We start from the raw sequence: 26,703 nt of genomic DNA, 5'->3' as shown, positions 1-26,703 counted from the left end.
CTGTGATCACTGTTTAAGACCCAACGCAGCCCTTACCAAGCACTGTTGTGTAAATCTTACAAGTTCACAATTATGTACAGATACCCTGTATACCTGTCTATAAAATTAGATTTGGTGCTCCTAAAGAATACAATCTCAATATAACAACTGTTCCTGCACCCTGTATTCAGTAGTTACTTATTTACTGTTACAATCCTATACACAATACTTGTTTTTATATTAATATCTTTTAGGACTGGCTTTCTCTATGAACCCCTTTGATTCACTCGTATTAAGCTGGGATACCCTCTATCCAATAACCAGGAGTCATTGGAGACTGGAGGGCTAGGCAGTAAGTCAGGAAGGTAAGTTGGAGGTAGTAGAGAATAGAGTAAAGTGTATTGGGGAGGGGAGGTGGTGATTTTGGTTTAGTTTCAGTGACGTGGAAGTGTCGACAAGAGTAGAATCAGTAGAGAGAATAAGGTTGCAATGATAGATAATGGAGAGTTAGCAGAAAAGAGTGGAGGTGTTCTTCATCGGAAAGTAAGTTTTAAAGAAAGAGAATGCAGAGAGAGAAATAAAGTAAAAGTAGTGGGGGACAGATGCACACAACAGAGAATAATTATTTTAAAAAGAAGATAAAATAAAAAGGAAAAAAAATTTAAAAAATCAGCAAAGGAACAACCCAAACAAACAGAAAAGAAAAAAAAACTTGATAAAACAAACTGGTAAAAATAGAAAACATGGGGGAAAAAAGAAGAAGAAGAAAAGAAAAAAAAAAGACAACGTTTCCGAATTGAAAAAAAAAAATTTTTTTTTTTTTTAAAGTTTAAGAAATGTTGAAAAGATAAAGAAAAAAAAATGGAGTCTTCTTTGTTTGGGTCGTCTTTTCCCAGTCTCTGGTTTCCTTATGATGATCTGCAGTCTATATTCCTGATTTTCTGGGTTTGGCAGAATTCAGCTTGCTCCTCTGTCTGCTGCAGGGCCGCGGCCTTTACAGCCTGCCTTTGAATAGGCTGTGAACTCAGCATGGAGGGGCACCTCTGGTCTGTTTTACCCAGCTGAGAGGTGCTTGCCTGTGCAAGGCTTCTGCCTCCTGCACCTGGTGGCCTCTTTCGCGGAGGTGGCTTTGGTAAGCAGCTCCTTTTTGGGCTGGGAATTGGAGTTCCTCTGTGACGGGACCTTTTAACTGTCTCAGGTTCCTCAGTCTCTTGATTCCCTGCCGCTGGGAGCTGGTGGCTGATTTCTCTTTAAATTTAGAAGTTCCAGCGGGCAGGGCGGGGGCACCTCTGGCTAAGCCGAGGCCCAGGGCATGCCTCCCACCTGGGCAGGGGGCGTTCTCCTGGGAGGGGTTGGCTCTCGCTGATTGGTCCCTCTTACCCTTTTCAAAGATGGTTGACCTCGCTTTTCCCAGGCCCGCTTTAGTTCCAATCTGGTCTGACCCTATGCCAGTGGCAAAGATGGCACTTTGCTCTGGCGTTGGGGACAGGGCTGCCTTGCCGGAGTTGCTCTGTGGTCGCAAGTGAGAATATCTTTCGTGGGTACTCACGCTTTCTTGCAGATTTCAGGTCGTCCGTGCTCAGGCGCCGGCTGGTCTCCACTGTGTGCTTTACCTCCTTGGAGTGCGGGTTGCTGTGATGAGCACGGTGCTGGTGCCACCGACACTGGCGGGGCGGTGGGACACCGCCCAGAGCTCGAATCTTCCCCGCGCCCTCCACTCGCCTCTGGGGCACACCGTCACCTTTCCCCGCGGTTCCCCGGGCCCCGCAGCCTCCGCTTCCTGGTAGCAGTCCTGCGGTCCATTTCTGTTTTCTTTTTAGAAGCTAAAAATGCTTTCTTGCGCTCTGTGAGGAGTCAACCCAGCAATGGAAAACTTCATTCTCTATGAGGAGATTGGTAGGGGAAATAAGACAATTGTCTATAAAGGGCGGCAGGAGGGAACAATCAACTTTGTGGCCATCTTTTGTATAGCAAAGTGCAAAAGACCAGAAATTACCAATTGGGTAAGTCTGCTGTGTTTCCATCTGCCTTGGGAGAGGCAGAGCTCTGATCAGAAGAGCGACTAGCAAAATGCTGAGTTTGCTAGTGGACACCTGTAATCCTGGCAGCTGGGAGGTGACAGGATGTCAAGTTCAAGAACATCTAGTCACTGTCTTAATAAACCAAAGGCTTGGAATGTAGCTCAGTGGTAGAGCCCTTGGGCCATCATGCACAAGACCCTGGGTTTGGGAGGCAAGCACTCTTGCCACTAGGCCATATCCCCAGCCCAAGACCCTGGGTGTGGGGTCTGCTTTCTCTGCTCTGGCTCAAATGCTTATTTTCTCTCTTATTACCCTCGTATCGTCCTCTCCCCTAACCCTCGGCCTGCAGGTTTGTCAGGGTGAGACGTAGGGGCGTCTCCGTCCTGGCGTGCGCGCGACCCGCGTGGCAATGTGACCACTATCCTACCCTGGGAGCTACGTACATAGACCACGGAGTCAGCTTCTGAGAGCGAACTAACTTTATTGAGAGAGGGGCAAGGGGAGATGATCGGGGGAAGGGGGTTGGCCAGGATTCCCATAGGCCATGAGCTGTCAGGTGACCTCCAAGGGGCTGGTCACTTGACCTCCAAGGGGCTACGTCACTCTGAGCGCGCCAAACCAGGGCGGGGCTGGTAGGCGCCAGGCTGGCTGCCAGCTAAGTCGGGGGTCTCTTTGCCCGACCGGTTTCTCCGGATTCCAATGTAGAGAGGATGGAAAGGCCGCATTCCCCAGCTGGGGGAGGTGCCTCAGGCCCCTTCCATCTAGGGGGGAAGATGGACCCCAACACCTGGGTTTGGTACCAACAAAACAAAATGAGAGAGAGAGAGAAAAACAAGCTAATAAATGAGGCCATTGGGCCGGGCACTGTGGCTCACCTGTATAATCCTTGCTACTCAAGAGGCTGCAATCTGAAGATCACGGTTCAAAGCCAGCCAGGGCAAGAAAGCCCTGCAGATTTTGTTACTGTTGCTGGTCGTGGGTCTTGAACTCAGGGTTTTGTGCTTTCCTTTCACTTTTTCACTTAAGGCTGGTGCTCATCACTTGAACGCCACCTTCACTTCCAGATTTGTGCTGGTTAATGAGAGAGGAGAATCTCTTTCCATTTGTGTGCCCGGGCTTCAAACTGGGATCCTCAGAGCTTCACCTCCCGAGTAGCCATCCTAACCGGTGTGATGTTTATAAAGATCATGCATTGTTAGCCTGTTTCCCTATGGCTAGCATTCCTCCCCTTCCTTTCTAATGTCTGGAAATAAGTAAATTACATCATTAAATTTGATTACACAATCAAGTAGGTTTTATGATCAAGATTTCAAGAGCTTTTTTTCTCACCTCTTCCTGGTAGGTCCATCTAACATATGAAATTAAGCACAATAATATTGTGACTTTTCATGAATGTTACAAGACCAGCAATTACCTGTGACTAGTGGTAGAGCTCTGCACAGGTGAGAGTCAGTGCCAGGTTTTGCGAGAATTGCTGTGAACGTATCAATATCACAATCTAGCATATTCCTTGAGCAGATCAGTGACCCTTGTGGTGTTCTTCATGTGTGAACAGATTAGGAAGAATGGGAGCCTAGCACAGGCCTGCAATCCCAGCTACTCAGGAGGCTGAGAGCTGAGGATCCTGGTTCGAAGCCTGCCTGGGCAAATAAATCTGAGAGACTCTTCCAATTAACTTAACAGAAGCTGGAAAGGGAGATGTGAAACAAGTGTAGAGCTCCAGCCTGGAGAGGAAAAGCTAAGGGATTGCTCTCAGGCCCTGAGCTCAAGTCCCAGTACTGTCACAGGCATAGTCAGAAATCCATTTCATCTTTGATTAAGATCTGAACTTTTTTTGTAAGGAAACAATCATCATGGCAGCTAATACTTAACTATTCATTGAAACTGTGATTAAAGGACTACTGAGCCAGATGCCAGTGCTCACAACTCTAATCCCAGCATCTCAGGAGTCTGAGATCTGAGGATCATGGTTTAAAGCCAGCCTGGGCAGAAAAGTCCATGAGACTCTTGATCACCAATAACATACTCAGAAAAAGCCAAAAGTGGCGCTGTGGCTCAAGTGGTAAAGTGCTAGCCTTGTACACAAAGAGGCCCAGGGACAGTGCCCAGGCCCTGAGTTCAAGCCCCAGGCCTGCCCGAAAAAAAAAAGGGGCTGCTTATTCTAAGAACTTTAATATGAGGGAGGGAATGAGGGAAAGAGTCAAACCCTACATGCCAGACACCCTGGGCTTTGTGCTTTGTGACATTTCTCCAGGCAAGGTAAGCCACTAATTTTCATTTCCTAACTGCTTACCTCTCAGCTTACAGATTTTTTTCCCCTGCCCTGTTCTGGAGTGAACACAGGATCTGGGCTCTGTCCCAGAGCTTTTGTGCTCAAGGCTGGTGCTCTACCACTTGAGCTACATTGCCACTTTCAGCGTTTTGCTAGTTCTTTGGAAACAATAATCTCTTGGACTTTTCTGCCCAGGCTGGCTTTGAACCGTGATCCTCTACATCTCAGCCTCCTGAGTACCTAGGATGATAGTCATGAGCCACCAGTGCCCGACTCTTTATTATTATTTTTTTTGTGTGTGTTTAACTTTGTGATTTGCATCTATAACCAGAGAGAGTGTTTCAGTATTATGTGTGATTACCTTGGCTTCCTCTTGTTTAGTAGCAGAAACATCATGGCATGTTCTGCGCTCCAAGATTCCAGGGAATTTTTGAAGAGCCATCATTTGATGAGCAAAAGGTCCAAGGAGTGGCCAGCAAATGTGCTGCTCTTTCAGACTACGTTAGCTTTTTTTTTTTTTTTTGGCCAGTCCTGGGTCTTGGACACAGGGCCTGTGCACTGTCCCTGGCTTCTTTTTGCTCAAGGCTAGCACTCTGCCACTTGAACCACAGCGCCACTTCTGGCTGTTTTCTAGATATGTGGTGCTGGAGAATCGAACCCAGGGCCTCATGAATAGGAGGAAAGCTCTCTTGCCACTAGGCCATATCCCCAGCCCGATGTTAGCTTTTTTAAAAAAAACATTTGAAATTTTTATTTTTTGTCAGTTGTAGGCCTTGAACTCAGGGCCTGGGTGCTGCATTGAGCTCTTTTACTGAAGGCTAGGCCTCAACCACTTGAATCACAGCAGCACTTCTGGTTTTCTGGTGGTTCATTGGACAGAAGAGTCTCACAGACTTTCCTGCCTGGGCTGGCTTTGAACTATTATCTTGCGATCTCAGCCTCCTGAGCAACTAGGATGGCAGGCGTGAGCCACTGGTGCCTAGCTTTCAATCTTTATTTTAAAATCTCATGAAAATTGTTATTTTCCTTCTACAGAAATCCCACTTAATTGTGCCCTAAGCATATCATGTTTCTCCTCAGCTATGTCAAATGGAAAATCTATAAGGGAGCCTATGACAGAAGAAAGTCTCATCTTTGTTTCTATGACAGTGTGGTATATTGGACTTGAGGCCTGCGTGTGCTAGGCAGGTGCTCTATCCCTTTTGCTAGGTCCCCAGTCCTTTGTCTTTGATTTTTTTTTCCTCATGGCAGTAATTGGATTTGAACTCAAGTCCCAGTGGTTGCTCATCTAAGCCATACCTACAGCCCTGTTGACTCTGATTTTGAGATTAGGGTGTGTCACTTCTTGCTTAGACGTGGACTTGGATCCTCTTCATGTTTTCTTCCTGGCTTTGACTCCCATACTCAGCTTCTTCTGTTACCATGGAGTCTTGTAGACTTCTCTTTCTGCGTGGTCCTAGATTGTAATCCTCCTGTTTACATTCCTGTGTGCCTGAGATGATAAGCACCTGCCACAACACTCAGCTTTTCTTGGTTGAGATGGGGTCCTGCCAACCTTTATCCCAAGCTGGCCTTGAACCAAAAGTCCTTTCAACCTCTCAGGACAGCTAGGATTAGAGGAATGATCCACTGTGCCCAGCTTGGATGTATTTCTGAGATGTGGAAGACTGAAAATTGTAGTATAGAAGCCCATGGATGTATTCCCTTATTCCTTATTCTCACCAAGCGCAAATATAAAAGTTCCCTTTCAAGTGTTTTCTGAAGTAAAGCTGTATATATTTTTCATCTCTTATGAAGTACTTGATCTATTTTATTATGTTCATCCTCCCTATGCAAGCCTACTTGTACAAAATAATAAAACTAATATTTTAAGGTTTCTACTTAAAATACACATAGAAAACAACCTGAAATTTGTAGATAAAAGATACAATAAATTAGCCAGGGAATAACCTTAAATTGACCCCAAAATCACAGTGTTATGTGAACAGAAATGAGCTAAAAGCTTTTTTATTTTGATGAGAATCTAGATCCTTATTGTACCCTAACATTTTCTTGAATGTAATAATAATAATTATTATTTGTGTTGGTCCTGGGACTTGAACTCAGGGTCTAGGCACTGTCCCTAAGATTCTTTTGCACAAGACTGGTACTGGGCTTAGGCTGGAACTTTGGAAAACTGAATACCTCTAAATCAACTCTTGTATATTTTTAAGCTCTTGTCTGACCCCAAGAACCAGCAGTTGGGCTGTAAATCCTGAGGACCTTGCTCTGAACTCCCTTCAGAAGAGCCCTCCTTTAAACAAGGTGAGCAAGCACTCAGGAGTACTTGTCTGTTTAAGAAATAGGCAGCTGGGCACTGTGGCTCACACCTGTAGTCCTAGCTACTCAGAAGACTGACATCTCAGGATTAAGAATCGAGCTGAGGCAGGAAACCCCATGACACTCTTATCTCAGGTGAACTATCAGGAAATCGGAAGTGGCACTGTGGCTCAAGTGATAGAGCACAAGCCTTGAAGAAAAGAATGTCAAGGACAGCTACCAGGCCCCTAGTTCAAGCCCCAGGATTGGCACAAAAAATATGCACTGAGAAAAGAGTAATGGCAAGCCAATGAATGAAATAATGTTCATTGTTATAAAACTGAAAGTTGTTTTATGATCTTCATTGTTTTTCTTATTAGGATTGATACGTGCTATTATGTACTCATAGTTGATTTTTGTTTTAGTAACATTTAACATTTTTTTTCAGGGTTTGAAAAAGTCACACAAGAAGGTTACCATGTAATATGTCTATCTCTGTCCAGTTTTTTTTTTTTTTTAATCGGCTGTGGGGCTCGAACTCAGAGTCTGGGTGCTATTCCTGAGCTTCTTCTTTGTTTTCTTGGTTTTTTTGATGCTAATAAAAATGTATTTGAGAAAAACAAAACAAAGGACAAAACACAAGGAAACTAGTTTTCCATACATGGGAACTGGGAGGAAGGTTAGCCTCTGAAGAAGCATTCCCTTGCTATTCTACAATATCCCAGTGTCAGAAATACTCCCACCAACTAAGGGAATGAATGCCTTAATCTAAAAGGATAGGGAGATATAGGCAACACCTTAGTATTTGTAAACATTTGTTTTTGTTTGTTTTTTTTGCCAGTTGTGGTGCTTGAACTCAGGGCCTGAGCACTGTCCCTGGCTTCTTTTTTTTTTTTTTTTTTGCTCAAGGCTAGCACTCTATCACTTGAGCCACAGTACCACTTCTGGCTCTTTTTTTCTATATATGTGGTGCTGAGGAATTGAACCCAGTGCTCCATGTATATGAGACCAGCACTTTATCACTGGGCCATATTATCAGCTTTTACAATTTTTTGCCAGTCTTGGGGCTTGGACTCAGGGCCTGAGCACTGTCTCTGGCTTCTTTGCTCAAGGCTTTTGCTCTTCCACGTGATCCACAGCACTAATTCTGGCTCTTTCTATATATGTGGTGATGAGGAATCAAACCCAGGGCTTCATGCATGCTAGGCAAGCACTCCACCACTAATCCACATTCCCAGCCCCCTAAGCTTCTTTTGCTCAAAGCTAGCACTCTGCCACTTGAACCACAGTGCCACTTCTGGCTTGTTTTGTGTGGTTCATAGGAGATAAATAGTCTCACAGACTTTTCCTGCCCTGGTTGGCCTCAACGTGCACCCTAGATGTCAGCCTCCTGGTGGCTAGGATGACAGGTGTGATCACTGGTGGCTTTGATTGTGGTTGTGGTGATAAAGAGTGGAAGATTATGGGCTTTGATTTTGCCCCTCCCTAAACCCTTTTCCTCTGATTCTTTCCTGTCCCAGCAGAGAAGTTGCTGTGTCTGAAAGAGCAGGACTGGAATGAGTTCCTGCAGCAAGGCTGCTTGCAGATAGACTCCACCGAGAAGACCATGGGGGCCTCCCCCACCAAGCTCAACCTCCTGTGCTGTTTGTGTGTGGTGGTGACTCACAAGGACATGGGCACATGCCTCCTCCACTCCCCCTTGGTAGGTCTTGGGCAAAACATTCTAGTGCCTTGTTTTGGTGCCAATACTAGGGCTTGACCTCTGAGCCTCATGTCTTCCCTTGGCTTTCTTGATCCTAGACTACTACTGCCTGAGCCTCATCTATGCTTCCAGCTTTTTTTGTGGCTTAATGTGGGATGAGAGTCTCTTGGATGTGTTCTGCTTGAGCTGGCTTCGAACCAGGATCTTCTGATCTCAGCTTCTGGACTAGCTGGGATTACAGGCGTGAGCCACTAGGTTCTTCGTTGATCTTTCTCTGCATCCTGCATGTGCTTTTGGCCTATTTGTAAATCATTAGCTTCTTCCTGTGGCCAACCATTTACCTCTTAGTCTGAGTTATTCACTTAGCTGTTCCTTTTTAGGTGGTGGTTCGTGGACTGAATGTACAATGCTTAATTTTTATTGTAGTTCCACCTGCTCATGCAGCATTTAAGGATCGCTCCAAACTGGGATGTTTATGTACATATAAAGTGTGGCTCACCATTTTAGGAAGTTACTGCAGCCTGTGTGATGCCACAAGTGCAGTCCTAAATGAGCACATACTCTGACTTGGGCCATTTCTGGAGACTGCTTGATTATAAACTTCAAAAGTTAAAAGAGAGTCATTATCCTGAATGTTCTAAATACAAGTCTGAGATTATGGGGAGTTGTAGAAACTTGAAGAATGGTTGTGTATTTGATCTGCAAAAGTCAGTCTATGTGCCAGAAGTGGGATTTGAACTCGGGACCTCTTGTGCATTCAAGTCTCGTACTAGAAGATGTGAGCTAAATTTGGAGACAAGTCTCTCAGATTTGTCTTCCCTGGGGCTGGCTTCAAACCTTGGTCCTCAGGTCTCAGCCTCTTGAGGATGACAGGCATGAGCCAGCAGAACAGGTGTTATTTACAGTCTTCATGGGATTGTGATCTACAGGTCTCCCTTCCCACCCACCCCCCTTTTTTTTGTAGCACTGTGTTTTGCACACATGAGCTTAACTTGCAGCTGTTTTATATTAATTGATTTTTTAAATGAAATGTTAAGTGTATTCTTTGGGTTGGCCTGGATTGTGATCTGCTTGTTTGTGCTTCAGAAGAATTTAGGATGGCAGGTGAAAGCCACCACTGCCTGGCTCCTCTTGGTTTTTGTAGGTGCAGCATGCCAGGTGTAAAAGCACAAGTAAGGTCAAGCATTAGAAGATTCTGGTAGCCTTTGCAACTGACACAAATGACTATATTCCCCCACCATTCCCCAGCCTCGACTTCTCACCCTTTGTCTCATGGACATCTTTAGCTTTGAAGGCCTTCCTTGGCACTTCCTGCCTCCCTGCCTGCTTTTCCAAGCCTGTGTTCTGTGCTCTCTCTTGTGTAGATGCTTGACAGTAGCTTGGATGATTGCTTTGCTTGCCTCTCATACCACCGAGATCCAGGATAATGGGCCTGTCATTGAGGTCTTTTTCTTTTTCAATTTTTGCTGGTCCTCAAGTTTGAATTCAAGGCCTTGTGCTTACTAGGCAGGTGCTTTACCACTGTGTCATGCCTCTAGTCCTTTGTGTGTTGGTTATTTTTCAGATAGGATTGATTTATGGCTGATCCAGCCAGCCTGTGATCCACCTTTTTTTTGTAACTTCAGGACTGTTATCGGCCTGTATTTTTTTCCCCACAGGACACATTTATTTCAGTTTTTAAAAATATCAGGAATATGAAAATAATCTGAAAGTTGGCTGTACCAAAAGATCTGCCTGTTTTTTCTTCACATGTAGCTTGGAGGGCTTGCCTATGGCTGGATACACAATACTGCCCCTAGCAATTGGGAGTCTCATGAACTTTTTGTCTGGGCTGCGTTAGAACTGTTATCCTTGAAATCTCTGCCTCCCAAGTAGCGAAGATTACATTATTGAATCATGCCCAGTCTTAAATTATTTATTGGCCCCAGTATTTAATTGCCCCACATCTATTTTTCACTCTTTTTGTCCCGGTCTTCTGGCTTGAATTCAGTGCCTGGGCACTGCCTCTGAGCTTTTCTGTCAAGGCTAGTGCCCTACCACTTGAGCTTCATTGGTTGTCATGTGCTATCCTTCCACCTGATTGGCTCTCATGGGTTGTTATGCTTTGTCCTTTGCACCGGGAGTTTCTCATAAGTGAAAATGGAGAAGAATCCCAAGGCCTTTATGGGAAAGAGGAAGGACTTGGGGCCAGGAGAGGATTTTTGTTGTGCTGTGGCTAAAGATTTTGGTGTTAGGAGCTTGTGGAGGAAATGCTGAGTTTAGTTGGAGCTGTCCAGTGGATGGAGAAGAGGAGGACACAGCTTGTGCTCTGAAAGAAGGAGTGCTCCTGACTGGGTGATCGGCAGTGGCAGAGGCCATATTGCCTTTGCTTTGGAGATGGGGTTTCAGAGTCCTTTGTGTTCTCAATGTGCTTCTCCAGCCCTTGTTTCTGCCCTTTCCCCATACTGAACAGAGAGAATGAGAATAGATTACTGTGTGTGTGTGTGTGTGTGCTGTTGGGTCTGGGCCTTCTCCCTGAGCTTCTTTTGCTCAAGGTTAATAATCTACCACTTTGAGCCACAGCACCACTTTGGGTTTTCTGGTGGCTAATTGGAGATAAGGGTTTCATGGGCTTTCCTGCCCAGGCTGGTTTTGAACCACGATCCTCTGATCTCAGCCTCCTGAGTAGTTAGGATGATAGTCTTGAGCTACCGGCACCTGGCTTTCATATCCATTTTTAAGAAACACAAGTAAACCTGAAAAAAAATAAAACAGAAAAGAAACACAAGCAAATCTGTGGCAAGGTAATTTCATATAAAAATTCCCGATTTTCAAACTATAGGATCATTAGTAGTGGTACGTGTTCGTGTGTGTGTACATGTGTGCATGAGTATATGTGTATGTTTGTGTGTATATGCATAGGTAATGAGGCTTGAAATCAGAACTTCCAGCATTCGTTTGGCTTTTTCTGATCAGTGGTGCTCTACCACTTGAGCCTTGCTTCAACCTCTAACGTTTTGCTGGTTAATTGGAGATATGACTTTCAATGGGCTTTCTTGTCTGGGCTGGCTTTGAACCTCGATTCTCAGATATCACCCTTGTGAGTAGCTGGGATTACAGATGGGATTACAGTTGGGATTACACCAACTGGTTTCCTCTCCACCCTTTTGAAAGTAGTTTTTTTTTTTGCAGATTTCATTATTCCAATTCCTTACATAAATTACTTTGATTATCTTCAACTTCATTTCCCTCTTCTTCCTGATTCTCCTTCCTGGTGATTCTCATTCCCTGCAAATCCTGTTTTCCACTCATGCTACAGGAAAAGCAATGATGCCAGTTTTAGTGTGTGTATGTGTGTTTGTGTGCGTTAGAACATTGGAGTTTTACACAGGCAATCTGTTGCCATATTTTTCCCCTTTATTTTTTTATTTTATTTTTTTAATAATAATTACGTATTGTCAAAGTGATGTACAGAGGGGTTACAGTTTCATACGTAAGGACATGGGTATATTTTTTGGACTATTTGTTATCTCCTCCCTCACTCGCCCTCTCCCCTCACCTTTTCCCTCTCCCCCCATGAGTTGTTCAGTTGGTTTATACCAAATGGTTTTGCAAGTATTGCTTTTGGAATCATTTGTCTCTCCATTTTGATATTCCAGTTCACTTCTGTTTTAATACCAGTATATGCAGTATCCAGGGCACTCAGATGAGATACAGTGATAGCACGCGAACAACCACAGGAAGGGGATACAAGAGGATCATCAAGAAAAGACACTATGGTTTCACATGGCATGTCGAGAGTAATTACAACACTGAAATAACACTCGTTTCCATAACATAGAGTTCATTTCACTTAGCATCATCTTATCTTTGCATATGGGTATAGCTGTTGGGCTCTTGTGATCCTCTGCTGTGACTAGCCTAAACCTGTGCTAATTATTCCCTATGAGGGAGACCATAGAGTCCATGTTTCTTTGGGTCTGGCTCACTTCACTTAGTATAATTTTTTCCAAGTTCTTCCATTTCCTTATGAATGGGGCAATGTCATTCTTTCTGAGAGGCATAAAATTCCATTGTGTATATGTACCACATTTTCCTGATCCATTCGTCTACTGAGGGGCATCTGGGTTGGTCCCATATTCTAGCTATGACAAATTGTGCTGCGATGAACATTGTTGTGCTGGTAGCTTTAGTGTGTTCTTGTTTGTGGTCTTTTGGGGCTGCTAGGTCATAGGGGAGCGCTATGTTTAGTCTTCTGAGGAATCTCTATACCACTTTCCAGAGTAGCTGAACAAATTTACATTCCCAACAACAATGAAGTAGGGTTCTCTTTTGGCCATATCCCCTCCAACATTTGTTATTGTTAGTTTTCTTGATAATGGACATTCTCACTCGGGTGAGGTGGAATCTCAATGTTGTTTTGCTTTGCATTTCTTTTGTGGCCAGTGATGTAGAGCACTTTTTCCTATGTCTCTTGGCCACTCTCTTTTCCTCATGAGAGAAGTCTCTTTTTAAGTCTTCAGCCCATTTGTTGATTCTTTGTGGTTTTGTTTTGGAGGAATTTAAATTTTTTTAATTCTGCATGTATTTTATATATGATGCCTTTGTCTGTTGCATGTCCGGTCAAGATCTTTTCCCAATCTGTGGGCTTTCTGTTTGTCTTGCAAGCTATGTCCTTTGCCCTGTGGAAGCTCTGCAGTTTGATGCAGTCCCATTTTTCCAACATTTCTTTTCTTTGTTGTGTTTATGGGCCTTTGTTAAGGAAGTTTCATCTTGTGCCAAGGAGCCCAAGTGTTTCTTCTACTCCTTCTTATAGTGTTTTCAGGGTATCTATTTTAATTTCAAGGTCTTTGATCCATTTGGAATTGATTTTGGTGCAGGGTGATACATAAGGATCTAGTTTTAATATGTTACAGGCATTGAACCAGTTTTGCAAGTACCGTTTGTTAAAGAGGCTATCTTTCTTCCATCCTATATTTTTGGCGCCTTTATCAAAGATTAGGCATAGTTCTGCGGGTTCATTTCTGGGAAAATTGGTCCCCCAAAGCTAGTGTGCCAACAAACAAATATAACAGGAACTGTGAATGTACTTTCAAAAAGTGAGGAAGCTAAGTATTTCCTTTAGGTAAATAAGTGCATCCTCAGCCTTTAGATGTTGGGTGGCCTTATCAGAAAAATAAATAAAAATAACCAGCGCAGAATGAAACTCTGAATTCTGTGCATGAGTAGATATTCCTGCAGGAAGAACTCTTATGATTGCATATCAAAGGTCTACTCCACTAACCTCACTATGAAATATGTTTGGCTTCTCTGCAAGTATTACCCATTTTATGCAACACAACTCGACTCAACATTTTTTTCAACTAGAGGTAGCCAGTGTCATGGCCCTTGCTGACCGGCCTGTCTTCCATTCATGTTCCTCAGGTCTTTTCTCTGACTAGCCAGGATTATGAGCAGTAAGCACTGACATGGGGCATCCATATTTCTCTTAAATAGCTTATCAACAATTACAAAATAGTACAGAAAAATCCTTGGGACCCTCAAGCTGGGATAGGGCCCAATCGTCTAGTTGTAGAAAAAGAAAAGGCTGATAAACTCTGATAATTATCATTACCAAACTGGCAGTAACATTGCACATACTGCAATCAGTTATATTTAGTCATGTAATAAAAAAGAAACATTTCTGGCTGGGAATATGGCCTAGTGGTAAAGTGCTCACCTCATATACAGGAAGCCCTGGATTTGATTCCTCAGCACCACATGTATAGAAAAAGCCAGAAGTAAAAATTTAAAAAAAGCCAGAAGTGGCACTGTGGCTCAAGTGGTAGAATGCTGAAAAGACACCAGGGACAGGACTCAGGCCCTGAGTTGAAGCCCAGGACTAGCACAAAACAAAAATAAACATTTCTAAATTCAAAATCACAGTCTTTGGTATGGTTATCCATTTCATTCAAGAAAGAAAACTTTCATAGTTTAATTCTTTTAGAAAATTGGCTGTCAAGTCAGGAACTGGTGGCTCCTGCCGGTAATCCTACAGAATCAGGAGGTTGAGATCTGAGCATCACAGATCTTAGCAAGCCTGTGCAGGAATTGGAGACAAATCTACAATTCACCCCCCAAAAGCTAGAAATGCAACTATGGCTTAAGCAATCAAATGCTAGTCTTTAGCAAGCGAAGTTCAAGGACAGCACCACACCCTGAATTCTAGTTTCAGAACTAGCACGCACACAAAAAGATAAATAAGTTAGCACTCAATGCTGACTTTAAATTATTATTTCATATTTACTGAGATATAATTCCGTATCTGCCATCTACCTATGGACATGTCTACATTTGTACATGTTTATATACATTTTTATTCCAAAAATGTTACTTGTCAGACTTTAGTGGTATTCAGCTGGGCAGGAAGCCTAAATTTTTCAAGTACTTTTTTTTTTTTAGAAAAGACAGTTTCACATGCTTTTAATCCTAGCTACTTGGGAGGCTGAGATCTGAGGATCATAGTTCAAAGCCAGCCCAGGCTGAAAAGTGCCAGAGACATTAAATAATCCAAAAACCAAAAGTGACAGTGTGAGTCAAGGGGTAAAGCAATAGCCTTGAGCTAAAGAAGATCAGGGACAATACCCAGGTCCAGAGTTCAAACCCCAGGATTAGCAACACCCAAAACAAGACAATACATAGTTTTCCTCCCTCCCCTCCTCTCTCTCTCTCTCTCTCTCCCTTTCCCTCTCTCTTTCTGCTTTCTTGTACAAGTCTCCCCACAGACCCACATGAGAAGAAACTCAGGCATGCTCACATCTCCAGGTAAGGTTCCCAATGCACCCCTCTTCATGTCACTACCCATGGATTGAGAAATATGGAGAAGAGGAAGGAAATCAATTCCAGGAACCTCCTCCAGCCAGTAGGACAATAGGTGTTCACCAGGTGACCATCCAGGCCAAATCCATGCCACCTTCTGTATTCAGAGACTTACATTGCGGGCATTCATTGTGAAACCATCTTCTTTCTGCATTCCCGTCAACTAGAACTCTGTTCTACTTCCACATCCCAGCAAGTAGCTCCATAGTTCACCTGGAAATTTTAAAGTATCTTTGCTTCTTTTTCTTCCAAGCCCTACTCACCTCATCTATTCATTTGTTTTAATTCATGAGACTAAGTTTCGAGTACCATGCAAACATACCCAAACCATTCCTGGGAATTAGGTAGAATGAAACTGTGTCATTTGCAGTAAGGAAGACAGCACTAGAGCACAGTATGTGAAGGGACAGGTACCATACAAAATAACAAACACAGCCATTCTTCCATGTGTGGAAGCTAAAATACTGGCTTTTGTATGAAAGACATGGGGGAAAGGTGGGTGTCCACAAAGGAAGGTGATATTTGGTCCCTGGGAGGCTCTATGCATGTGTGAAATATCCCAGTCATTTCTGTTCAGTTGGACAATAAGCCTACAATGAAACAAAAGTGAAAACAGAGAAGCTTCTGGAGATTACAGACCCAGTGTGGCTCAGTGTTGGATTGGTTTTGAAAGGCTTTAATGAAATCTGAAATACAACCCTACTTGGATTTCTGTCTTCTCCTCACTTCTCCAGGAATTGGGCAGCTCGTCTGCTTGCTTTGACTTGTCCATTCCAGCTAGGTTGTGCTGTGTGCTTCTTTTTTTGTCTTGAGACCTGGTGACTGAATCCATGACTCTGTGGGCCAGAGAGCTTCTCCAGCACTGAAACCCTTCAAGAAGCATAACAGCCTGGGATGCTGAGCACCAACCAAGGCCTGTCACGTGGGGATGACAGTGCCTGACTGAGTAGAGGAAGATGGTGAGAGCAACTTCATTTGCAAGAAGCCAAAGTAGAGGCCAACCAAAGTCCTACAATGGGCACGATGACAAACATACTGTCATGGATCCTAGAAGAAAATTGTCTGCATGGAAGAAAATAGGATAAGGGAACACAGGCAAATGAGGTGAAGGGTACTTAGAATAACAGAGAAAATATATGACCAAAGTGCATTATATGAATATATGAATGAATCCAGAATCAGGTCACTTTCTGAAAAAGCTAATGAAAAATTAGCTGGGTGACAGTATCTTATGTACATAATCGTAGCTACACAAATGTAAGATTTTTGAGGATCATAGATTGAAGTTCAGGAGACTCTGAACTCTAATAAAGTACCAAAAAGATGGAAGTAGTTTTTGCTCAGGTGGTGAGATTGCTAGCCTTGAGCAAAGAAGGTCAGAAAAATCATCCTGGCCATGAGTTCAAATTAAACGACTTGCAAACAATAGAGAAAGCAAGTTAGGAAAGAAGAAAAATACACCCCACCCCCACACCCCTACACACAAAGAGACACAGAGAGAAAGAGACAGAGAGAGAGAAATCTAAGAAAATAGGAAGACAGGCTCGAAGGATGGAACAAAGAAAAAGAAAATGTACTAAAGGTTATTACTAAAGTGATTTAAAGAAGTGAGCTTATAAATTCCTGCAGTAATAAGGATGAATATGCACTGATGAAAATGAAAGGTAAAAGTAAAAATAAGTTCTTTTGGATGGTCTAGGTCATGCAAAAGTTTCCAGGAGAAAGGATCACAGAGTTGGAGACCAGATGAGCACTACCTAGGCCTGGGTTGGTGAGAGGCTTGGGGAGGCAGTGGGCATGGCTACGGGGGGCATATACCCCAGGTGTCTGCATTACATTCACCCTGGGGCCGCTGTGTCTGCATGAATGTTCTTCTGCTTTGCTCTGGCTTGGTTTAGCAGGAGAGGATTCCAGATGAAAGCCGTGCACCAGCGCAAATTGTGGAGAAACGTTGGGGTCTGCAGGAACAGGAAGCCCTGGGAAGATCCTCATGACTGGGGAGTGCTCTCTGAATGAGGAAATCTCTGGAGAGCCCCTTAGTTCTCCTGAGAGGACTGTACTGAAAGCAGAACTTCTGCTCTGGCCAATATCCCCATCATCCTGCCTCAGCATAGGCTCTCTCCACAGTGCTCCGGATAACTGAGATATGACCCAGTCCAGGGCCTTGACCACAGGACCATTTTCACAATGATATGAGTTAGGACTTTCATCCTTCCTGATTATGAACTAAACATCTTTTCTTTATTAAATATCCAGGCCCCTGCATTTGAATAGCATAGAAATTTTAGCCCATAGAATGGGTTATGATGCATTGTAGCAAGTCTAAGGCTGTTGAAGTGAAATGGAAAATGTGTGTAGTATGTGAACTCTTTCTCACAAAGGCAAACAGATAACCATCTCAAAGAGATTATATTATATCTGCCAGGAGCCACTCAGGAAGGCAGAGGCTGTGTCATCCTGGCAGTTGGGGGATGAGCCTCAGTATCGTGACGTCACAGAGGAATTCCCAGTGCTCAGACTCCAGGCAGTTGACTGTGGTCTTTGTTGGAGCTGCAGCCATGTCTGCTATCCAGAGCCGCGAAACAGATGAAGACAAATGTTCACTGTGACCAGCACACCCTCCATGCGTGGCTGCCCTGCACCAGGTAGTCTGGAAAACACCTGCTTTGAGGTTCCTCCTAGGGGTGGCCCTGGCCAGGGTTCTGTCTCCTTTCTCCTGACCTTTGTGAACTGCCTCTGACCTTCAGCCCTGTTCATGAAAAGTGACCCCTGTTCACACTGTACAGGGCTGAGGTGAAGACTGTTGTCTTCACATTGTCAGAGAAGACAGAGAGAGGTTCCATGGACGAGTGTGGAGGAGGCTCTGCCAGTGCCTGAGCAGCGAGCAAAGCTTTCCACACTGTTCAGTGCCATCATCATACCCAACAGAGCCACAGTGCTGCCCAGAGGACCACAGTGCAGCCAGCAAACCTAAGTGCTTCCTCTAGGGGCATCATGTCCTGCTCAGTGTTCCTTCTCATCTGTTCGCTTCCCCAAAACAGAATACTGATATAAATAAAATGGGAATAACATTTCAAGGAGGTTCAGTTGTGTCACGATTAAAAGCAATTTGGAATTGCTTCTTTAAGAATATTCATGGCATGCTATAAAAATGCTTTTCTCAAGTTGACCAATGACATTTAGTCACTTTGTGGTGGCCATCTCCTCAGCCTTGCTCTATCATTTCATCTCCCTTACCAGATTCTTCTCTTTTCCTCTAACAGGTACATTAGCTTCTGGCATTGTTCTTTCCCCATCTCTTAGAGAAGAAAAGGTACAGGACTCTGTTCCTATATCTGACCTCCACAGCTTTTCTGTTTCTGTTAAAAAATCAAATAACCAAGTCCCCTGGGTGTGAATGATAGAGTCAGGCTGACATTGGGAGTACCATGTGTGGAACTGTGTCCCCATTACACTGGACACAAAACTCTACACCATGGTAGAGCCTGTGTGTGGTGTTGTGTGCAGCAGGAGAGACTTCTTCCTGAGGAAGATGCCCAGCTTCACAGACTTGTGTGCCCAGAGGTCAGTAGCAGAGCCTTGCTCATCCACAGCCCAGTGCACATGAGAACAGGCTGGATGAGGAGGAAGTGGCACCTCTTCCTGTTCACTGATGTGATGCTAGTGTCTAATACCAAGTACTTGTGGACCACACACTCTCCTGCCCACCACAATGTGCTCTTCCATTTGTTTCTGCATGGTTTTAGATCTCCTGTTTTTTCTAAGTACACATGCAGCTCCTGTGTTGGCTCCTGCAGAGAGCATTGTCAGGAGTGAAGAAGACCCCATGGTCTGCTGGCCCATCCCTGTAGTCCCAGCACAGAGTGTCTGAGGGAGGAAGGATCCAGAAGAAGAAACTAGGCTAGACTACATACAAAGGCCCTGTCTCCAAAAGCAAATAAAACAAGCATAATAATAACAGTGATTGGCTTTATCTGAGTTAAATATGACAAAATAATTAGAGTGATTAGAGAGTAATGTGTTCAGTTAACCTGAGCCAACCTTCCTAATCAGTAAGTAACAAACTAAAAAGCCTAAGGCAGTATTCTCACACCTGTAATCCCAACTACTCAGGAGGCTGTGACCGTAGGAATGTCAGTCAAATCTAGGCTGTGCAAGAAGTCCATACAACTTACCTTTAATTCCCCTCCAAAAAGCTGGCAGTAGAGCTCTGTCCCAGGTGATAGAGGTCTAGCCTTGAGAAACAAAGCTCAGAGACAGCTCCCAGGCGCTCAGTACAAACCCTATGACTCTGACAAAAAAGATAACAAAGTAAGAGTCATGGAGTTTCTTTTTGCAGATATAAGATATGCTTTAGGATAAAGCATATCATTCCACTGCATATCCTGTCTGTGGCCGAATGTGGGGAGAAAGTGGGAAATGGGAATGGGAATTCCAGAAAGTCCTTTGTCTTGAGCTGGCCCCAGGAGAAATTCAGTCACTTTCTGGTAAGACTAACAGATATCAGGTAGTGGTGGATCCACAAAGCTACATGCAAAATTTCCCGAAAAGATGGAAAGTATGATGCAATTTTATCTAGAATTTACTATAAAACAAAAATGTTCTGATATGATTGCTTTCTTGGCTCCTCCCTCAACTTTGACCTTCATAATGACCTTCTATGCACACACTCCACCATGTTCAAATAGGTCAGTATTGCACTGCCTGTACCAGTGGTTTTCAGTAAGATTAGAAAACCTTCTTGGGGGAGGGTGGATGCTCAGTCTGGGGAGGCCAGGTGTTACCTATGTACTGCATCACAGTAATTGAAATTAGTCAGCAAGTATTAGTGAACCCTGCAAGTGTGCTTGGCAATTTTATTTCACACTCCCAACAATTCCCTGTGGAGATAGATTTTACTTCTGTAAATATAACTAGGTCAGCAAACAGTAAAGGGCTTGAATTGCTCTAAAATGGGTTTTACTGATAAAGTACAGGTTAATTTTCCAGCGCACATCTCTAAGCCTGCATGAAGATGGAGAATGGCCCCAGACAGGCTGAAACACATGGATTCACAAAGTGGTGTAATGTGTATCATCCATGGTCTCAAAACCACACCCCTCACTTCCACCTGTGTATTCATTGGGTACATGTTGAGCATGCAGTTCACATTTCCTCTCTTCAGAGACCTCACATGTCCTCAGAAGATTGAGACAAACAAGACAAATAGTTCTCACATTGTCTATTTGTTAATTCTCTGATGAATGCATCTTGGAAAAAATTATCAAAAATGATTGGGAAGGTGGACATATGTGTGTCTGTCTCTGCAGGACTTGTCCGTGGCAGATTTCATGGAATGTTCTGGGTTCTTGTTGCTCTGTGGGTACTCTGGATGCAAATTAAAGGAAGCTGATGCAACTCATAGAGAGAAGAGTAGACATTTCCCCCAAACTACTCTTTAGGGAAAACTTAAAATGTGGCTATTAGATCATTTTAAGCTCCATTAGTTTTAAAGCTATTGCACTGTCCAGCCTCCTTGTTGTGTGGTAGATGGCTTTTATTACGTTTCTGCAACATGGCCTCAGTAAACAGGTATTGTGTGTGTATATATAGGCAAGTTAGGGGAAGTCTAAGGTGGGCTTCACTATCCTGGCGAAACACTTTTCAGGACAGCACAGCATTGGAAAGGAGAAGAGCTGTTATTTATGGAAATAAAAAAGAAAAACAAGCAGACATAGAATAAAGTCTGGTGTTTCATAAGATGATAAATATTGGATGGCTAAGTGCCCACTGATTCCACTCATGGTGTTCTCATACATACACACACACACACACACACACACACACACACACACACACACACACACTGCCTCCACACAAAAATTCAAATATTAATGTTTAAAGTGATTTGGTTTACAATACCCAGGTAATGGTTGTAAAAGCTTAATGCATGACTAAAGAAAATATATGCCAGATTGTGAGGAATAATATTTACATACCTTGATTTCCAATCATTTTTTTTTTGTTTTACACCTTTTATTCTTACATCAAGTTTGTAAAAACAGAAGCAGGTGACATTTGCACTTTAAAAAGCCTTTTCCTTAGCTGCGGTTTTCTTGATGGAGAGTCCCCAGGTGTGAGAGAAGTAGAAGCTCATCTTGGCGCCAGCATCCGGCCAGTGCCGTCACTGATTCGTGGCATTGTCTCTTCTAGGACACTTGTGACAGACACAATATTAACAGGATTTACATTGGGGTTTTTTGGTTCCTTTAAAAAAAAAAGTATGTTCCCAGTTTCTCATTCATACTTTTCTTTGAATATATTGCACAATATTTGATTATTTAAAAAAAGGTATTTAGGTCTCAGGCAAAAAAAAATGTTTTTTCTCCTTCCCCTCAGGAGGTGCTAATGAGTATTATTTTCTAAAAGAGGTAAGTGGTTGTCTGTGTGGCCATCCTCAAAGGGAACAAAATGGACAGCTTTACAGGATCCAAGTCTGAAACGACAGCAAATGATCTCCACTATAAATTTTCCAATTCCATGTAACATGCCTGTTGTTGAGAAGATTCCTCCAACAATACCGCAGTCTTACAAAAAACTGCCAGAGTGGCATATGCTCCTCAGTGACAGTCACCATGAGAGAGCTGAGATCGTATGTTATGAAGATTCCAGAAACTCCATGGCTGCCCGCAGCATGGTTGATGATACACTCCCTATCTGTGACAGAAAACTGATGTGTTTCTGCTGAAATTTTGTATGTGGCGTTTTGTTGGCACAACTGTAATAAAATATTGGAACATCGGGTTGTGATCTACAGCAATTTTTTCAGTTCCATCCAGAGGATTAATGATTCCTGGAACAACCTCTCCAAAAGACAGGTGATCTATTCTGTGAGAAAAATTGTAGGTTGACTAGTGCTGCCAAGTGCGGGTGCCCTCGAGGATGTGGAATTGCCTTGCCCACAGTTATGTGAAAAGTCCCTGTTACTTTATAAACGTTGAGATGGCCTCGTATTGAAGACTGCGACAAGTTGTCTTCCCTGGGTGGAAGTGCAGTGGATGAGCTTTTGGAAGCACTTTTGAATATCACAACCTGAAGAGAATGTTCTTCTTGTAGCCTGCTCTGAATCAGCTGTAGCATCCTCTGCCACTCTTTTTGCTGTGGTGAAAGTTCAAATATTACTAGTTCATGAATAAGACGATCTGCAGAAGCAACCATTGTTTCTGTTAAATCCAATACATCTGCTCCAACATACTGGCACTTCATGGCAACAGTAATATCTATATTGATTCTCAATTTACTAGAAAAATGTTTGTCTACTTCATATTCATACTTCATCCATGTATCTTGATATACTGAGAATTCCATTATTGTTAGTAAATCCATAGTAGTAAATGCTATCAGAGAAACATTGCACATTGTATCCAACAAAATGTCAATTCTCTCTGGAACTCTGCACTCATTCATCACATGAGAAGAAATACTATGAAATGTCACCAATTGTCTTTGAAGAATACTTTAACAAATATATCTGTACCAGGCACCACTCTAAACATTTGCATCCAAGTGTTTAATAGATGCAGTAAACCTGTGCCCCCACTGGCTGAGGTCTCTACATAGCTTTCGGGAACCTTTGGAAAGGTATCCAGTTCTTTCACAAAACTTAAGGTTTTTTTTTCCAATTCAGTCGCCTCATCTTCAGGAAAACCATCCTCTTCCTTCATATAGTCATGCTTGTGGTGCGGCCCCAGCCAACCACCATGTTTCTTTCCAATCTTTTTAAAGAAGGAGAATATAACAATACTAGGTGATGATGACAAACACAAATATCACAAACATTCAAATATTATACTCTTATTCATGGTGATTTTATGTATGTATCAATTACCAGATTTTTAAAACGTGCAAGGTAGAAAATCTTAGATATGAAATGTAAACATTGGAGAAATTAATCATACAGTGAAATAGCAAAAGAGATACTGATTGGGAGTAACTTAGCTGTCTTACCACTCATCATTAAAGACTTGGTATGGTGTTGATTATTGATCATAACAATGAACAGGATGTTTCCCAGGAAATAACACAGCATATTACAGTTCTGAAATTTTTATAAGGAAATGAAACACAGCAATTTTCCCATGTTTTCATTTTTATTGCCAATTTTTATCCTTGCTTACTGAATTGAAAATATTCCATCGATGTTTCTTCATACGATTTAGTGTATATAATGCTATTTTTGTATTTGAACAGCACACCTTGCTCTGTCTGGTGCGATCACTGTGGACACTGAAGGCAGTGCAGGTGTGAGCTTGCCTATGCTGAGGTGGCTTGCAGCACACAGTAGAAAATAAGTTTTTCCACATCAATCCAATGTGTCTTCCACACTAAAGGCTAATTCACATCACAGTAAGATCACTGGTCAGAGCCAGAGTCTATCAAACCCCAGTTATGAGCAGGTTCTAATTCCACCCATACTCACATTGACACTAATGGACCGACAATCTTTTTTTTTTTTTTTTTTTTTTTGGCCAGTCCTGGGCCTTGGACTCAGGGCCTGAGCACTGTCCCTGGCTTCTTCCCACTCAAGGCTAGCACTCTGCCACTTGAGCCACAGTGCCGCTTCTGGCCGTTTTCTGTATATGTGGTGCTGGGGAATCGAACCTAGGGCCTCGTGTATATGAGGCAGGCACTCTTGCCACTAGGCTATATCCCCAGCCCGACAATCTTTTTATCTCTAAGGACAGACTTAAAAATCATAGCATGAATGTGAAATATACTATAATATTTTCTCTCATTTTCAATTGCAGTTCTTCACAGCTAAAGGACAAATGGTGCTCTTTACTTCAAAGGTAATTCCCAGCTGTTCATACTTAATATTTTAATTTGCTAGTGAGTAAATAAAAGTCCCTGAAAAGCAATGTTCCCAATCTACTCTTCTTATTTGTAATAGAAATTATTTATCGTGGCTTCTTTTAGAAATAAAATGCATTTTTTATTTTGTAAGACATTTTGGTTATAAACCCTAAGTTCTTCTTAACCTAAGCAGGGTGGATTTAAGGGAATATTTTCTAAGTAAATATGTAGGATTACAGTCACTGTCATCCTGGCTGTTCAGGAGGTTGAGAACTGAGGATTGTGGTTCCAAACAAGCCCAGTCATGAAATGATTTTCCAATAAGTTGAAAGTGGGAATCTGGATCAAGTAAGAGCGTGTTAGCTCTGAGCTAAAGAGCTCAGGGTAAATGTTCAGGTCCAAGGATCAAGATCCAAGGCTGGCTCTGTGTGTGTGTGTGTGTGTGTGTGTGTGTGTGTGTGTGTGTGTGTGTGTGTGTGCTCAAAGCAATGTTTTTTACAATAGGCATGCTTCCCAAATCTAATTTCCTCAAGCTATCTCTTGTGTTCTGAATCTCATATTTTGTTTTCAAACGATAGTCTATATTTTCAAACTACTGCCTCATTCTTTGTGCTCTTTTTCATTATTGATGAAATTTTCAGCTATATCAACACTCAAAAAGAGAACTTCAGAAGAATATTCCATTGCGGCCCTCTGCCAATGATTTCCAGAAGGATGATTCTGTAAATGGTTTTAAGAATAAGCAGGGATTATCAAGATCCTTACTTACTTAGGAGAGGAGTCTGGATAGTCTTTACATAGGAATTCACAGACTTGTCTCTGCCTGATTCATTTCAATGGCGACAGTGTTTAGAGATAGAATGTAGTAGGAGAACCGGGCACCAATGACTCACACCTGTAATCCTAGCTACACAGGAGGCTAAATCTGAGAACCATGAGTCCATGATACTCTTATCTCCAATAAACAACTCACAAAATGCCAGAAGTGGTGCTGTGGCTCAACCATGAGAATGCTTAAGAAAAGGAAGCTCAGGGACAATCTCCCATGCCCAGCAGTCAAGCCCCAGTAAACAAACAATTTGTAAGGTTATCTTTGCATTAAAAATTAGCTTCAGTAATTTTTACAGTGTAGTACAGTTCAGCTAAAGAAAGAATTCTTTAGAGACATGAGCTTGTCTTCATGGATGATAATTTGTGTTGCCTCCAGAAATACCTGAGCCAACAAGATTTTTAAAAGATTCCCATAAATTTATTCTTACCTGTAGAATCATAGTGCACCTTACACATCACAGTAAATAACTGTAAAACTTGATATTTCAGGACTTTGTTGGTGTTTTAAGTATTACTTGATGTTTTTCTCTTCTCTTTCTCTACAAATTTGAATATTGATGTAAATTAGATGTGAAGGACATTTGTAGAATGGACATTTGTCACTTATAATGATTTAAGAAAATCATTTGGAATGATCTTTTCACAGAAATTCATAGCATAACAAAGATTTTTTTCAACTTTACCAATAACTTCTATATTCAATACCAAACAAAAGAGTGGTCAGTTTCCATAATCATTGCTTCTCCTTGCTCTTTCATTTCCCCTGGCTCACCACTCTCTCACCAGCCCATATCCTCCTCTCCTCTAACAGTAGATTCAGCTTCTGGCCTCCTTTTGCTCATCTCCCAAAGTGGAAAAGGTCCAGGGCTCTGTTTGCATATCTGTCCTGCATCCATATTCAAACTGACCTAGCTTTCTATTTGCTTTTCCACCCATACTACAAAGTCCATTGGATGTTATTTATGAAGTCAAGGTTGAAAATGGTAGCATTGTGCACCATTAATGTCTGGCATGAAGCTCTCTCCTATGTTTGAACACTGACCATGTGTGGTGTTTTCTGTGCATCAGGAAAGCCATCTTCCTAAGAAGGACGATCATTGGGACAGATCCCTGTCCCCAGGGGACCCTGGCAGAATCCTGCTCATCTATGGCCCAGTTCAGATACAGGAAGGATGCAAGAAGAAGAAGAAGCACCTCTTCCTGTTCATTGATTTACTGCTTGTGTTTAATACCAAGTAGGTGTGCACTGCACACACCTGTTCAGCACAAAATGCAATTCACTAGCAAATAGCATTTACATAGCGCTGGCTTTAAGACCACAGGTTCTTTTACAATTTTGTTTGCAAAGGATTGGATCTTTGTTTGTTTCCCACATGTCCCTGAAGTGGTGTTACTGTTGAGAATATGGTCAAGAATGAAGAACACCACCAGGCATGCTGTCCATCCTGTAGCCACAGCGTGCAGACTTTGATATAGGAACCAGAGTTAGGATCAGGCTGCATTACACAGAGAGGCCCTGACTCCAACACAGATAGAACAACACGACTGAGAATGTGACAGATCAATGCACTCCTCTCCAAAGTTCAAAATGATAAAAAAAAAAAAAGAAAAAGAAAAAAACTAAGAGACTAGTTGGAGCTGAGAATGTCACTTAGGGGGCGAGTGCTCACCTAGCATGAATGAAGCCCTGGGGTCAATTCCTCAGTACCACATACACAGAAAATGTTGGAAGTGGGTCAGTGGCTCAAGTGGCTATCCATGACCAAAGAAGCTCAGAAACAGACTAGGCCCATAGTTCATGTCCCAGGACTGACAACAAAAAACAACAAACAAAAACCCCAGTCCCCCACCAAAAAAAAAGCAAGGGAGTAGTTTGGGAGACTAGTTCTTAACACATTGTGGATGTAAATTAAGAGGTATGGTGTTTGTTG

At 42.7% G+C, this 26,703-nt stretch overlaps 2 pseudogenes; both read right to left on the bottom strand.

Moving 5' to 3' along the window:
- The window catches only part of LOC125367059, a 101,034-nt pseudogene that overhangs the window by 22,015 nt on the left and 52,316 nt on the right, over positions 1-26,703 (bottom strand).
- Positions 21,365-22,784, bottom strand: LOC125366837 (annotated as a pseudogene).

Source organism: Perognathus longimembris, chromosome 18, assembly GCF_023159225.1.
Source record: "Perognathus longimembris pacificus isolate PPM17 chromosome 18, ASM2315922v1, whole genome shotgun sequence".
Classification (NCBI taxonomy): domain Eukaryota; kingdom Metazoa; phylum Chordata; class Mammalia; order Rodentia; family Heteromyidae; genus Perognathus; species Perognathus longimembris.
Note: the sequence above shows the minus strand (reverse complement) of the source record. Positions and strands in the feature narration are given on the sequence as shown.